Consider the following 17038-nt stretch of genomic DNA (forward strand, 5'->3'; position numbering starts at 1 on the left):
TGAAAACCTCAGCAGAGAGGGTGAGAGTGGGACCAAGGCCTCCTTATTCTATCGCATCCCCAAGCTGGAAACAACCCAAATGACCATAAATAATAGAATGAATGTATAGTATCACAGGCAATAAGATACTACAGAGTAGTGAGCATAAACAATCAACAATTATTAGCAATGGCGTGGATGAGTCTCACCAAGGTAATATAAAGCAAAAGAAGACAGACCAAGACAAAACAGATGATTACATACTATATGATTTCATTTACATGTAGGTCAAAAGCAGGTAAAACTAATCCACTGTGGTAGAATGGAGAATAATGGTTACCTTTGCTTAGGGGTGTTAGTTACTGGGACAAGGCAAGAGGAGAGCTCTAGATTGCTGGTCATGTCAGCTTCTTACTTTGGGAGCTGATTACATGAGTGGATTCACTCGGTGAAAATTCACTGGGTGCTGTATGTTTTGCATGCTTTTTTATGTATGTTATTTGTCAACAAAAAATCCATAAAAGGGCCACATTTATGTACTACAAACGCATCAACATTTTCCAGAGATTTCTATTAGCGGAGAATTGAAGACCAGGGGAGTTGTAGGAATTTTCAATAGTTTTTTTTTTTTTTTTTTTTTTTTTTTTTTTTTTTAGTAGAACAGGAGATTCAGGCTTCTTAATTCCATAATCTCTTTTGTCACTAGTTATCAAGGCAATTTTAGAAAAAAAAATGCCTAGAGAAAATACTTCTAGCACCTCTATTTTTAAAAATAGCAAGGTCTCAAAATTCTTCTCAGGGGATGAAAATATTGTTTTTGTTCAAACTTAATCATTATCACTGTAGAACAGCCCGATGCGCACGTAAAGTTTGGGCTATTTGTCATAAACCTTCACATGGAGTCAAAGTGTCTTTTCCTTCCCTCTTAGAGGACTGAAGAGACCTCTCCTCTCATTCCTTACATGGCTGGACTCTGGATTTGAAGAGCAAGGGGCAATCGCAGGACTTAGGAATATGAGCTGGAACGAGGTGGAAGAAGCCCTGGTACTGCTAATTATGGGCTGGAAATGTTCAGACAAGTGGTCACACCCCTTAATCTACCATCTCAATTTACTCATCTTCCAGATGGGGACATAACAAACCCTCTCCTACTGAGCTCACTGCGTTGTTTTGAGGTGGAAATGAGTTATGTTTATAAAAAAATATTTTTTGTATGTGGCACTGGAGATTGAACCCAGGGACATTCCACTCCCAAGCTGCACCCTCAGCCCTATTTTATTTTTATTTTTATTTTTTATATTTATTTAATTTATTTATTTATTTATTTTGGTGGTACTGGGGTTGAACCCAGGGTCTTTTCTACCTCCGGGCTATACTCCCAGACCTATTTTATATTTTATTTGGAAACAGGGTCTCACTAAGTTGCTGAGAGCCTCACTAAGTAGCTGAGGCTGGCTTCGAACCTGCGCGATCCTCCTGTCTCAGCCTCCCAAGCGCGGGGATTACAAGCGTGCGCCACCACGCCCGGCTTTTATTTTTATTTTTGAAACAGCGTCTTGCTAGGTTGATGAGAATCTCACTCTTCACTGAGGCTATCCTCAAAACTCCAGTCCTCCTGTCTCAGCCTCCCAAGTACTGGAATTCCAAGTGTAAAATTGTTTTGAAAACTAGAAAGTGGAGCTGGGTGTGGTGGTGCACACTTGTAATCCCAGTACTTGGGAGGCTGAGACAGGAAGATTACAGGTTCACAGCCAGCCTCAGCTACTTTAGTGAGGCCCTCCACAACTTAGTGAGACCCTGTTTCAAAATAAAGAATAAAATATAGGGCTGAGGGTGTAGCTCAGAGGTAGAATGTCCCTGGGTTCAATTTCTAGTATCACATACATACACACAAAAAGAGCTGGGCATGGTGGTGCACACCTGTAATCCCAGTACTTGGGATGCTGAGACAGGAGGGTTGCAGATTCGAGGCCAGCCTCAGCAACTTAGGCCTCAGTAACTTAGGGCGACCCCATTTCAAAATAAAAAATAAAAAAGCTGCCAGGGGCATAGCTTAAAGGTAGAATGTCCCTGGGTTTAAGTACAAGAAAGAAAAAAGAAAGGAAAGAAAGAAGAAAGGAAGGAAGGAAGAAAGGAAGGGAGGGAGGCAGGCAGGCAGGCAGGCAGGCAAGCAAGCAGACAGACCGGCCTTCTCAAGCCTGCCCCAACCCATACATGTACCCAAATGACATTGCAAATTTTTAGTATCAGAGTTTCGGCAACTAGTCAGGACCTGGAGTTTGTAAATATGCCTTCCTTTGGTGAGCTCCAAGTCCTCCTGTCCCTAGGAAGCCTGCCATGAACACCTCCTGGGCCATCCTTCTCCTGACTCCCTTACTAAGGCCTGAGCACAGATTCCCACAACCCACTCTAGCTAATCTTTCAAGCCTCATTCCCTCCTTCTGCCTCCTCCACCTGCTTCGCTGCCCTGCACCTGCCCTCCTCCAGCTTGTCCTCGTTCTGGCAACACATAGGGCCTCTCCTGGCTCCAGACTCTGCACACGCTGTCCCTGTGTCTTGAACGCTCTTCCCCCTCTTGCCTGTCCAACTCTGAGAACCTCATGGTCTGTAAAGCCGCACCTCTTAGCTCCTCTCCTGATGGCTGCTCCTGTAACTGTGGTCATCACTCGATGAAGACACTAATCTCCTTATGTCAGAGTTATCCGTTTACTTATCTGTCTTCCCCCAGCAGCCCACTCCACACTAGACCATGAATTCCTCAAAAACCTGTCTTGTTCTTCTCCTGTGTGCTCTTACCCCACCCGAGTACCTGACACACCATCAAGAAGTGAATCCATGGATGGGGACTTCCCAGGTACTTCTCAGGAGAAACCACAAAGGCTTAAGGGAATTTCTAATTCTGCCAACATATAACTCTAAACATGTAACACATACTGGTTTTTTTTTTTTATTGTTGTTTATTTTTTGAAATTGAACCCCTTCAAGCTACCCCCTGACCCTTTTTATTTTTTGTTTTGAAACAGGTTCTTGCTGGGTTACTGAGAGTCTCACTACATTGCTGAGTCTATCCTCAAATCTGCAATCCTCCTGTCTCCGCCTCCCAAGTATGGGGATTACTGGTATGCACCACCATGCCTGGCATATTTTGTTTTTATGGATGTGTCCACATGCTTGGTACTCAATAAGTAGTCATTGGCTACCTGTACTGATCCAATGCAAGACCTTTCTTTCTTTCTTTCTTTCTTTCTTTCTCTCTTTTTTTTTTTTTTTTTTGATAGTGGAGATTGAACCCAGGGCATTCTACCTCTGAGCTACACCTCCACCTCTGCCCCATTTTTTTATTCTTCATATTTTGAAACAGATTCTTGTTAAGTAGCTGAGGCTGGCTTTGAACCTGAGATTCTCCTGTCTCAGCCTCCCACATACTGGGATTACAAGTGTGTGCCACCACACCCAGCTTTACAAGACATTTTTGTGGGCACAGCTCCCACTTTTAGGGGGAAGTTCATCTCTGGTGCCATATACAACACACCAACAGTTATATAAACAAAAAATGATTCAATGAGGTAGTTTTTTTCTTCTTTTTTAGTCAATGTGTGTGTGTGTGTGTGTGTGTGTGTGTGTGTGTGTGTGTTACTAAGAATTGAATCCAGAGGCATGCTACGTCTGAGCTACCCCTTCCCCAGCCCTATTTCATACTTTATTTTGAAACGGTGCCACTAAGTCGCAGAGGGCCTCACTAAGTAGCTGAGGCTGGTCGTGAACCTGCAATCCTCCTGTCTCAGCCTCCCAAGTACTGGGATTACAGGTGTGTGCCACCACGTCCAACTGAGATAGTTTCAAATACTAGTACGTGTTATGAAGACAATTTTAAATGAGCAATCGGTGGGGGAAGGGAACTCCTTTGGACAGGGCTTCAGAGACATCCACTCTGAGCCATGGATGAGTGAATCTTGTCCCCAGGGCTCAACAAACAGGAAGAAAGGTATCTCCCTCTCCGAGGGGAATGAGTTTAGTTGGAAAGGAGGCAGATCTGGGTGGCTTGAGGTTTGTTCCCTGGAAAACATTTCCTGGACCAGGAGCAAAGCTGTCCAGAATGGAGAAACTTGTCTCTGTTTACCAAACAAACAACTGTCAAGATCTGAAAAAGACAACAAATTAGCATAAATACAAGTCCACCTATTTAATTAAAGCCGCAAACCAGGGCAGCTAAGAAGCTGAATATAAAACAGTCAGAGTGTTTTAATAAAAGTGAGTTACATAACTTGAGACACGTGTGAGACCCAAAGGAATTGAGACGAGCCGCAGCTTCCGAGCGCTTTTCCTATGAACTTTCTACCAATAACGAGGCCCAGCAGTGGGTAACAGAGGCCTCAGTAGCTAATGACTCTGCTGGTTAATTAGAATGTCCTCTGGGTAAGGTGTGCTGAAGTCACTGGGCTTTCAAAATCAGCCTCATTTCACAACACGAGAACTGTTCCAGTTGGAAGCGACCTTTGAGACCACGTGGCCTTCACGTCTTGTTTGGATAAGAAACTCCAGAGGTCATCCAGCCAGTTGTTACAGGGCAAGGACTTGAACCCTGAGGTCCCGGCAGCAAAACGTCTACCTCCCCACTCCGTCTGTACCTGCAGACACAGCCAGGGGCCAGCGGTCAGTGGCCTTTGCTGGAGAGCAGCTGGGCAGCCCTTCTAAGAAACGTCCCCTCTCTGCTCAAAGCCTCGCTTCCCCCTTTCTTCTCTCTTCTTTGACTTTCTTGCTTTTTCCTTTCTCCTTCCCTAACTGCCTCTGTCCTCAGCCCACTGGAGAATGGAGGGACCTCTACTTGCCTGGGAGGCAGGACTCTCTGGAGACAAAACACTTCCCCCCTCAGTTGCTTTTTTCCTATCTCCAAGCCCAAAGCCTTGGCCCACCGGGGTCCTTCTTCCTGAGAGTTTCCCTCCTGCTAGTCACTGTTCCTACTAGAAAACTGGCCATGCTTCTGGCAAAACGTTCCATAAGGGAAATACATTTTAATACAGTGTTTTTAAGTAAGACCCAACAGCTTTTAATAAAGGAAAAATCCAAACCCTCCATAAGGTAAATACATTTTAATACAATATTTTTAAGTAAAACCCAACAGCTTTTAATAAGGAAAAAAATCCTATCCATGAAAATATTTAAAAGATAAAGACCTGGGGGCAGGATCTTCCTGATTCCCTGTGGATCAGAACTTTGAGGGAGTCTAGTCTACTTGATGAGGTTGAAAGGGAAAATCAGAGCTTCCCAACTGCCTGACACCAGTGTCAGGGAGCAGTGTCCATCCCAAGTCCCTGCTTGATGTGGCTGGGGACTCCTTTAATGTAACCTCTGTTTCTCCTGATGATCTATTTTAAGATAACAGCCCATGCTACTATCCTGTTGGGTACATGCAACTCTACTATCCCCTCTATGTCTTCTCCTTGGTTGTAGATGAAGGAGAAAGAAAAACATAAAGCCCAGATGTAGCTCAGGAACCCTGACCTCAACTGCCAAGTAAAGGGCAGCTTCTTGGCCACCTGTGTCAGGTAAGTGGATGGATTATAGCTTTAAACCCAGCAGCAGGTGGCCCGAGCTGGTTGGACAGACAATAAAGTGGGTCTTTGTTTGCAAGACCTGCCGGGCCAGGTTGAAGCGGGAGGCAGGGTTGATAGGCTCCCAGGGGTGTCGGGATTACACAATCTCTTGCTGGAAGACAGACAGAGCTGGCAGGCTCCCTGGGACAGAGCAAAGCCTTGGGAGAGAGTTTTTTTCCTGCCACTCTGCCAGCATCCCTAATCATTCTGGCTCTAGATTTGGGGACTTTAAAGGACCAAATGATAGGTTTGAAGTTTATTATTTCAATCCAAAGAAGATGGTAAGACTCCCCATGGGCTTGAGAATTTTAGAAGTGCTAGTTTTGATGATCTAGGTTTTCAGTACTCTACCACACCAGCAAAGCCAAGCCAGAGAGAACAAAAATGTGCATTTCTGTGAGGCCAGATCCTCTTTATTAGGCCATGGCTGTCTTCAATTTGCATCAGAATAAAGAGCACCCTCATGGCACTGGATGGCTGTTGCTGGGTTGCTTTGCATTTTTTTCATCATCTTACTTAGGAAACAAGACCTTGTTCACTCCTTTGGGTTTCCTCCAAGTGGAACAGTCTAGTGTCTTTTGGGGTGAGTAATGGGCCCGAGAGAAAGCAGAGAGTGTGAGCGAGCGAGCGAGCAGGTGTTTGAATTTCTAGCGCTATTTCCAGAAGAATCCAAGAATGAAGTCTCTCCAGGGAGCCCAGCTGCTCCTAGAGGGCATCCCACAGAGGAAGTCATGGAAGGGAAGGGTTGGTTAAAACAGAGGGAGCAGCCGCTTCATTGATATGCACAGGTAGGCCTGATGACTGTGTGTGTGTGTGTGTGTGTGTGTGTGTGTGTGTGTTACTAGGGATTGAACTCAGGGTGGTCTACCTCTGGGCTACACCTCCCAAGTACTGGGATTACAGGCATGCACCAATGCACCCAGCCGGACCTCATGACTTGTGATTGCATTTCCACAAATCACCCTCCCCTCTACCTTTACTGAGGGTAGCCAGAAAGAAGCACCATAGCATACCTCCTTATGGGTATGTTAAAGACGTGGTGTATTCATTAGGCAAGACTGTCTGTATGAGAAGCCCCAGGAAAAGTTTCATTCTGGTCCTAATACCAAAGATAAGCATACTTCTCTTGAGCAATTATGCTACTCTGAGGATTATATACATTGATGTAAGCATCTTCAGAACCCAGACACATGTTCTGAATGGATTCTGCATCTGAAGCTCTATGGGGCTGACCTAGAGCAACCTCCTGCCAGGCCCCCATATCCTAAAGGACACCTCCAATGGACAGCCTACCAGACGCTAAAGCTTCGAGAGGCCGGATCCCAGCCAGCAGGCATGTCTCTGATTCTGAGATTCTATTGATATTCATGCACTAGCAATTAACCTTCTGTAAGATAAATGCAAAGCACCTACTATGTAACATGGTATGCTGTGAACTAAGGCAACAATCCTTAGTCTCACAGAGTTTGCAGTCTAGTGGGATTTATCTCAATGAATGCACTCCATTTTACAGATATGCTAATTAAATGAGCAGGTAGCTATAGTGGAAACCTCAGAAACAGACCAGAAGACCAAAATGGCCCCCCAAAATGCAAACATGTTAATAGAACAACTATGGTTGACAATAATTTATTATATATTTCCAAATAGCTCATATTGAGGATTTTGAATGCCCCCAATACAAAGGAATGATAAATGTTCAAGATGATGGGTATACCAGTTACAGGGATCTGATCAGTACACGAATCAAGCCGGACGTGGCTAAGACAGGAGCACTACAAGTTTGTGGTCAGCCTCAGCTACTGAGTGAGGCTCGCTGTAAATTAGTGAGCCTCACTAATTAAAAAAAGTAGGGCAGCCAGGCATGGTGGCGCACACTTGTAATCCCCGCGCTTGGGAGGCGGAGACAGGAGGATCGCACAGGTTCAAAGCCGGCCTCGCTAGCTTAAGAGACCCTGTTTCCAAATAAAATATAAAATAGGTCTGGGAGTATAGAAGGGTTCCATCCCCAGTACCACAAAAAAAAAAAAAAAAAAAAAGTAGGGCTGAGGGTATAGCTTGGAGATAGAATGCCCATGGGCTCAATCCCCAGTATCAGATAAAAAAAAAAAAAAGTAGTGAAATCACACTTTCCAGCATAAATATGTACAATTATGTGTTATTTTGTAGTTAAATATAGAAGCGGGGCACGGTGTGCCCATAATCTCAGTACCTAGGAGGCTGACATGGGAGGATAGCAGGTCTGAGACTAGCCTCAGCAACCTAGCCAGACCCTCTTTCAAAATAAAAGGGACTGGGGGGAAGCTCAGAGGTAGAGTGACTCTGTGTTCAATTTCCAGTACCACATACACAAACACACACACAATTTGTGTGTGTGTGTGTGTGTGTGTGTGTGTGTGTGTGTGTGTGTTTGGCTAGGAATATAGCTCAGTGGCAGAGTGCTTGCCCTGGGTTAGATCCTCAGCACTGGAAAAACATTGTATTTATTCACCACAGATCTGAGAATCAGGATGAATGAGAAATAAGGTAGACATTTAGAGAAAGGGAGATAACTATATTCCTTGTGACAGCCTGAGTCTCGTTTTCTTCATCTATAAAGTGATAACACAGATGCTTACTGAGAGGACAGGTGAGAGAACAGTGAGAAAGCTCACAGTACCTGCTCAATAGACACTGGCTCCTACTATTACTTCTGTTATTACCAAAGGATTTCTGAGAGAAGGCTCTTGGTTTGGGATTTTGACGCAAAACACACACTCACTCTCTCTCTCTCTCTCTCTCTCTCTCTCTCTCTCTCTCTCTCTCTCTCTCTTTGTTTTTTTGTTTTTTGGGGTTTTTTTGGTGCTGGAGAATTGAACCTGGGAACATTCTATCTCCAAGCTACATCCCAGTCCTAAATTTTTTTTTTTTGGTGTGTGTGTGTGTGTGTGTGTGTGTGTGTGTGTGTGTGTGTTCTGGGGATTGAACCCAGGAGCATTCTATCTCTGAGCTACATCCCCAGCCCAATTTTTTATTCTTTATTTTGAAACAGGATATCACTTAGTTGGGGAGGGCCTCACTAAGCAGCTGAGGCTGGCCGCAAACCCGGATCCTCCTGTTTCAGCCTCCCAAGGACTGGAATTATAAGCATGCACCACTATTCCCAACTCCTATTTGTGTGTGTGTGTGTGTGTGTGTGTGTGGTGCTGGGGACTGAACCCAGAGGAGTTCTACCTCTTAGCGACACCCCCCAGCCCAATTTATTTTTTAGTTTGAAACAGGGTCTCACTAAATTGCTGAGAGTCTTGCTACATGGCAGAGGCTGTCCTCGAACCTGTGATCCTTCTGTCTCATCCTCCCAGGTACTGGGATTACAGGAATGTGCCGCCACACTGGGCTCCTTTTTATTTTTTGTTTGGTGACAGGCTCTTGCTAAGTTGCTGAGAACCTGTGATCCTCCTTTCTCATCCTCACAAATAGTGGGATGACAGGCAGGTGCCGTCACACCCGGCTGGCACACGGCCTCTTTCAGTCTGGTCAGTGTTAGAAATGGGGACCTGGGCAAAAGGAAAGTTGCCACAGAAGCCATACCCAAGTATGTCACACACACCCCCCCCCAATTTTTTTAATTATTAATTTTTATTGGTGCATTATAGTTTCACATCATAATGTAGATCATGTTGACAATGGCATCCCTTTAAGCAGTACTTGGTGCCCGCCACCTCCCCATTTCCCACCCTCCCAATATGTTATATTCACATGTAGACACACAGTCTCAGGTAGCATTTCCATTAATGAACCTCAGCCTTCTTCCTCCCCTACCCTTCCTCCCTGGCTCCATGAGGATCTCCTCCATTACCTGGAGTCCCTCTGGTATCCCCAATACTCCCTAGCTCAAGCATATTAGAGAAAACACATGTCCCTTCTCTTACTGTGCTTGACTAATCTCACTTAACATACCGTTCTCCAGGCCCTTCCATCTTCTTATGAATGACATAACTTTGTTCTTCTTTATTGGTGAGCAGAATTCCATTGTGTGAATTTCTCATAATTTGGTATCCATTCATCTGTTGACAGACACCTAGATTGGTTCCATAGTTTGGCCTTTGGCGTCACCCCACATTCTAGTTTTCAGTAGAACTATACCTAAGCTGCCTTTATTTTTTCCTCCTCCATCTCAGTTGTTTCTGACCATAATCCTCACATTCATCTCCTATTGAGGTTAAAAGGTACCACTCACTGTCCTTTCCATTTTACTGATAAGAGTGGTTTGTATCTTAGCCAGTCTTAGAGTTAGCACAGACACAAACCAACCCCAAGCCTTCTCAATCCTCTGCCATATTGTTTTGTTGTTTTGAAAGAAGGGAGTCCTTTATTTTTTTTCTTTGTTCTTTGGCTGCAGCGAGCAGTATAACATGCCGAGGACAAGTGTCTGAATAACACATATTCATATCTTAAAGTACCTTGCGACTTGCTTTAGGGTTATTCTCTAAAGTTCTTAGATACCTCATTAAACATAACATTTAAATGGTTGTCGGCTGCAAGCCTTGACCTAGAATTCTGGGATATTAAAAAAAAAAAAAAAAAAAAAAACCGGGCGTGGTGGTGCACGCTTGTAATCCCCGCGCTTGGGAGGCAGAGACAGGAGGATCGCGCAGGTTTGAAGCCATCTGCGCATGCTGGCTTAAGAGACCCTGTTTCCAAATAAAAATGTAAAAATAGGTCTGGGAGTGTAGCCCGGAGGTAGAAGGGCTTCCAGGGACCCCAGTACCACCAAAAAAAAAAAAAAAAAAAAATTGAGAAAATTCCAAAGTATGGTTCCCTCCTTGGGTCAAGTCTCAGCCTCAAAGAATAGCCTACTTCTTTTTGGATGGAAGAGAGTGTTACTGGGAATTAAACCCAGAGGCATTCTACCTCTGAGTTATACCCCATCCCTATTTTAATTAGTTTTAGCATGGAAGCAGGGTCTCACTAAATTGCTGAGACTGACCTCAAACTTATAATTCTCCTGTCTTAGCCTTCAAAGTACCAGTGTACTTACAGGTATGCACCACTATGCCACTTTGAATGGCTCACTTCTGTTTCAAGGAATTGGTCTTAAATGTACTATATGGACAGTGAAAATCGTATTTCAAAGCAATTAAGATCCTGAAATCCCAGGTTCTTAAAATCCCAGTCTTCTCACCTTCTGTGCTTCATTATCCCAAGAGCACATATTCATACCCATTTCTCCATCCATCCCAACCCTTCCTAGCCCTGGAGAGCCTTTTCCAAGGCCAAGCAGAGAGTGGTTCTATAAACAAAGTGGTGAGAAGGATATCCATATGCTCCAATTCACACCATTCCCCTGCAGAAATTGAGAGACCCTTAAGAAATAGATTTACTGTGTGAAAACCAAGACAGGAGCCAGACACAGGGGCACACTCCTGTAATTCCAATACTCAGTAGGTCAAGACAGGACAGGAAGATCACAGGTTTGAGGCCAGTGTGCGGTAACTTAGTGAGATCCCATTTCAAAATAAAAAGTAAGAATGAGCTGGAGGTTTAGCTAAAGGTAGAATGTTCCTGGGTCCAATCCTCCCAGTACCCCCCGCCCCACACACACACCAGAAAGGCTAGAAAATGATGGAGAAGTATCATGCTAATGGTAGTTTCTATTCATGCAAAAGGGTCAGACCTGTGACATAAATAGAAGAGAAACAATTCCCGAGCCCTAGGGCCTTTTCTCCATTGGCCTGATGGGACAAATGAGCTGATGAGCTGAGCATAGACTGTCCTCTGGTATCAAGAAGACCAATCAAGACCTAGCCTTCCTCAGCTGGCTGAGCTCAGGTGCCTTATGGGAGCAGAGGACCTGAAGAGTTAAAAATAACTGCCATCTCGCTGCAGTCTAAAGAGCGGTTCCTTCTAGTCGATGTGCTGGCAGGCAAAGGTCAAGGTGCCAATTCTAGGTACTCTTGGCTAGCACTTAGCAGTATGGATTTCAATCTGTATCCAAGTATAAAGGGGAAGGAGCAAGTCAGTTCCAGGAAACAAGTTTCTGCACTCTCCAGTTGTGTACCATTTCTGCTCTTCCAAGGGCTCTAATGTTGATGTGATCATTGTGCTGTGTCCCGTATTTCCAGCCTACTAGAAATCTTATTAGGTGGTTCTATGACCTCATTTGTAGCTCACAGGAGCAGCATAATCTACCAAGTATACATCACTTTATGTATTTCCCCTTCCCCATATACCCCTAGGGCTGAACTTAGGCTTACCTTGCCTATACAGATCATATTATAAAAACTCCTGGGAAATCCCAAGTAGCATTATCACACTTTAAGTGATCTTGAAATTGCTATAGACATTGATTTTTTTCTTCCTTCCTTCTTTTTGTTTTCTTTTTGGTGTGTGTGTGTGTGTGTGTGTGTGTGTGTGTGTGTGTGATAGGGGTTGAACCCAGGACATTCTATCTTTGAGCTACACCTCCAGCTCACTGAATGGCTGAGGCTGGCTGCGAACCCGCAATCCTCCTGTCTCAGCCTCTCAAGAACAGAAATTACAAGCGTAAACCAGCACAAGCCTGGATTTGATCCCCAGTACAAAAAAAGATTTAAGGGACAGTAGAAGGTCATGAGCCTGTTAGAAAATAAAAGGCAACATGGGACACAAGAGAGACCACCCAATAACTATCTTTTAATATTTAAAAAGCTGTAATGTAGAAGAAATTGATTTCCTTCATTCATTCATGTAACAAACATTTTCACAAACACCAACCCATGTTGCAGACCCTGAGCCGGGTGTTGGAGAAGTCACAAGCAAGAAAGATCTAAAACAATCATTGCCAAAGTAATAACCTGCAAGGTATTGAGGGGGAGAGGAGCCGTGCATCTCATTTCCTAAAGTTACAGAATGAGTCTTTATGGGTAGAATTCTCAGTGGGTAGAAGGAAAGGAAGGCAGATGACAGGGTAGAGGAAGAAGAGCTGTCCCGAGCAGGAGCATGAGGAAGTGAAGCCCAGTTGTCGGGAGGATTTGGTTGGAGCCTGGATGACCTCCTGCCAGCAGTAGCCCACAAGAGATCCCACACAGGGTGAGGGGCTGGCTTGCGCACTCTCTGCCAGTGCAGATTCTAAAGTCCTGCGCTCTTGGACTCCACCTTCAACAGAATGAATAAGAGCTTTCTGAAAGAAGAGCTTTTTTTAACAGAGCTATTCAACTCTTTCAGTGGACCACTGTCCCACAACTCAACAGAGCTGTTCAGTCTGTTACAGAAAAGAAGGCACAGGGATCCACAAAAAATCCCAACTAAGTGACACCCACTTGCATTGAGGGGATGAGGCCCGTCCAACCTATTGCTGATTAAATTTGGAATGAGAGAAAACTCTTTGGGTATAAACTGTACTATCCAGGACTTAGAGTCAGCTGTGCCACCTGGAAATGGTTTTTTTGTTTGTTTGTTTGTTTGTTTTGGACAAAGAAATGCTTTTAGGAACTTTGTTACTGCTCCATAGTAAATTCAGAGGACCCCATTTTTCTCTTATCTCTTCAGCATTGCCTCTTAAGAACTGTCAGTGTTCATCAACTATTCATTCTGGTAGAGTGATAAGAGGGGGTGCTCTTGTTTTCTGTGACAAAGCCTTTATGTTCTGTATTCATGCGTAGGCAAATAGCCACAAGCCTGGGAAATTTATCAATTTATTACTCATGCCAATTTTGGAAGCTTACAACTTTAAATCAAGCCATGGAAGCTGATGGAAAAAAAATACAAGCATTGCACAAGCATAGCAAGCCAGTGTGGAAAGCTCAGGAGAGAGAGAATATATATATATATATATATATATATATATATATATATATGTGTGTGTGTGTGTGTGTGTGTGTGTGTGTGTGTGTGTGTGTGTTTCTCCTTTGATTAAATTAATTTGAGTTGGCAATATTTCACCTCACAGGTCAATTGCCCATTTAATCTTAATGCCTTACCGCCACATGGCATTTCAGGGAGGGCCTACAAAGCATGTTTGTTATCTCCTGACCCTCCCAGCAACCCGCTTAGTGGGTACATTTGGTGTTATCACAAAGCAGACACTGGACCGTGAGCCAGAAGCAGAGGGCTCTATCTCTAGCCACTTCCTTGATTGATGTCCTTCATTTAAACTTGAACACAGTCTTCTCGACTGCATAGTGGTGCTAAAATACCTAGAGGTGGATGGAGCCAACAAAGTCTCAGCTTTGAGACTCACCACTTGCACAGGCTAATGAACCCAATATTAAATTTTTTGACCTTTTTCTTAAGAAATGACTCCTCAAATTGTAATAAGCATCAGGACCCCCAAAAATCTGGATCTGTCTCCTAATAATACCTGTGCAGAATACTTCTGGGAAACCAGGATATGTCAGGCATCTGTATGGCCTCAACTTTGCCCAATGGCCTAAGCTGGCCACTATTCATCCCATAGAGTGTACTGGTGGACCCTGTCAGTGCCCCTCCTGGGTGGCTGTGAAGGGATCACATCTGGCTCTTTCTCCAGAGAGCTGCTCTTGGCTGCACAGACGCCCCCCATCCTGGAGTTTGTACCACCACTCCCATCCATGGCAGCACACTGATGCCGGGTTGATGGGGAGTGGTCCCCTATACAAAAGGCAGGACCAGCTCAGCAGTGGTGTACTTCATACCCTATTGGATTCAGACCAAAGGAAGACTCCTTGCTGAGCACCTTTCCTTGTAGAATCCAGCTTTCACTCATTCACCCCTATTCTCCTATAATGCAGGTGCATTAAGACAAGCCCCTGAATCCCCTCCTGGGAATCAGCTTAGGGCAGCCAACCTAAGACACAGAGTGATCAGAAGAGTGCCATTTATCTCCTGTACCAAAGCCTGGCTTATAGTTTGAAACACAGTCAAAAAGCCATGCGCCTCCAAGACCCACTGCAGCCAATGCGCAGGCTGTTAGAGACAGATGCACACTTATTTCATAACCAGCAACTCGGTCTAAGACCCATCTGGGCCCCAAACAAAATCTACAGATTAACAGTTAAGTGGAAGATGGGGGTCTCATTCGGTGGTAAAGAATATGCTTAGAACATGTAAGGCTCTGGGTTTGATCCTCAGCACTGCAAAAAAAAAAAGCCCTATAAATAAATAAAATTTATGAATACTTTTAGAATAAGTTATAATCACCTTTGGGAGGGTGAAAGTGGGAACCATTTTTGTAAAACCCCACACCATGACCAACTGCCTTTGTGTCTTCTCAAAATCTTTTGCTTTGGATGTTAAGAATACCAAAGGATGAGAAAAGAATGAACAGTATCATCACGCCTCTTCTGATCATTTTCTTGGCACCTTCTACCTACAGGAGATTTATAACTCGTTCTTTGTGCTAGCTGAGTCAAAGAGGAATCGAGGCTCTTCCATCTTGCCTGCCCTTTCAAAGATATACAGAGTTTAGGAGTAAAGAGATAGAGAGCTCATTCCTGCCTCCCCCCTGACTGGGTCTGTGACTTTAAATGAATTAATCATCACCTTTTAGCATTCCCGTGTGTGGCGTGAAAATTTATTTCTACGTCTCACCAAGAGCGAAGGCATATGAAAAGGATCATTGTAAGGGCATGACCACCATCCACAAGAGACACATAATTCTTAAATCATGAGAAATTCTTTCTGGAAGAGAATAAAATGTGGTGCAGGAAGAAAATAATCATTACTCAAGTAAGTGCGTGCTCCCAAAGACCTGCACCCTGGGGGATCCAGAGATAACTATTCCACTATCTCCTTCCATTTAAGAGTCAAGTCAGGGCTTTGCAGAAAAACTGTGAGAATCTAGCGGTGCCATTCAATGAAGGGAAGAGCAGGCGGGCCTGATGAGCAGAAGCAGGGACATTCGAGAATCTGACCACAAGAGAGAAGCTGGGAAATCATAGTTAGGTGGCTAAGAACCAAAGAAGCAGGAGCCATAGACCTCGTCCACACAGGCTCTCAAGGCCAGGGTTGGGCCTGAGCATAGCCTTGGCGTCTCTTTATCCAGAGTCATTGGTGTATTTGATCCAGAAGCTTCCTGTAGATTCCTTGGACCTGATCTCAGAATGTAGGAAGTTCTAAACTGGAGTGGAAAGAAAGCTAACAGGATTAACTGTATATGACCTTGATCAAGTTACTTGACCCTCATTTCCTCATCTGCAATGGTTCCCCTTTGACTCATCTCTCTAGGCTGACATAAAATTCAGTCTGAGGCAGTATGATGGAAACTGCTCATATGTAAATTATAAAGACTATGGTCTATGCGGATAGATATGGCCGTGAGGAGGAAAACTCTTCACAATAGGAAGAAAAGAACTCCAAGAAGAGCTCATTCTGCCTGGTTCTTGAGCCAGTGCAGGGCCAGCCTTGCAGGGACAATGGAGCCTTCTCCACTGTAGAGGGAGAACTGGAAGAGTCCCAGGCCCAGTGTCAGGAGTTCCTGTAGAAATGCCTCTGCATGGACAGCAGCAGAGCCGTAGTCTTCCTGCCAAAAGCCACTGCACAAGGACCATCTGTCTTAGGTTCTGCCATGACTTCCAGTTCTGATTCCTTTTCCTTCTCCCTGTTGGAACCAGGGCCCATTCATGAACCACGGTACCACTGGCTGGGACATGTTTGTTTCAGTCTTTTCCCCAGGGTAGATAGACCCTTGAATAAGTATGTTGAACACAAACAGGGCACTCGAGCTCTCCTTAGCAATGCCATCCTGGGCCCTGCCTATTTAGCCCAGATGGAATTCCCCACAGACCAGTCCAGCCTGTATCAGACTTGGCTCTACCCTAACTTAGGGATTTGGACCATGGGTCGCCCTCTGAGGATCAGGGATCTGTAGCTATTCCTCTCTAGCTATCTCCTCTCTACCTTTACTCCAACAATATTTGCAACTAGGTTCCTCTTCCCCATCAGGAGCCCTTAGCACTAATAATGACAGTTTTCAATATATTTCTCTAAAAATATCTACAAAGGCAAGATAAAAGGCTAAAAAAAATAGGAAGCATGTACTTTTGAAATTTTCATCCTTCAAAGGAAGAACCAAAGATAATTAAAATATTAGTGAAGGTACAGGTCGATAAAAATTATATTTACTTATTCTTTAAGTTATAAATTAATGTGCTGCTCCTGGAAAAAAAAATCAACACGTCTACTTGAAAAACTTAGCTGATTAGAAATGATAAAGCTCACAGAACCCTAAGTGCACACACAGCAAATATACCTTGTGTGCACTGTGCAAATCATGGTGACTTTAGAGTGAATAAACACTGTTGATATACTGGGTGTGATGGCTCATTTTATGTGTCTATTAAAAAATAAAGTCTTAAGCTGGGCGTGGTGGCACACGCTTGTAATCCCAGCATTTGGGAGGCTGGGACGGGAGGACTGCAGTTCACAGCCAGCCTCAGCTACTTAGTGAGGCTCTCTGCAACTTAGTGAGACCCTGTTTCAAAATAAAGAATAAAAAATAGGAATCTGGGCATGGTGGCACACTCTTG

Source organism: Muscardinus avellanarius (genome assembly GCF_963383645.1).
Source record: "Muscardinus avellanarius genome assembly, chromosome: 15".
In the NCBI taxonomy this organism is placed as follows: Eukaryota; Metazoa; Chordata; class Mammalia; order Rodentia; family Gliridae; genus Muscardinus; species Muscardinus avellanarius.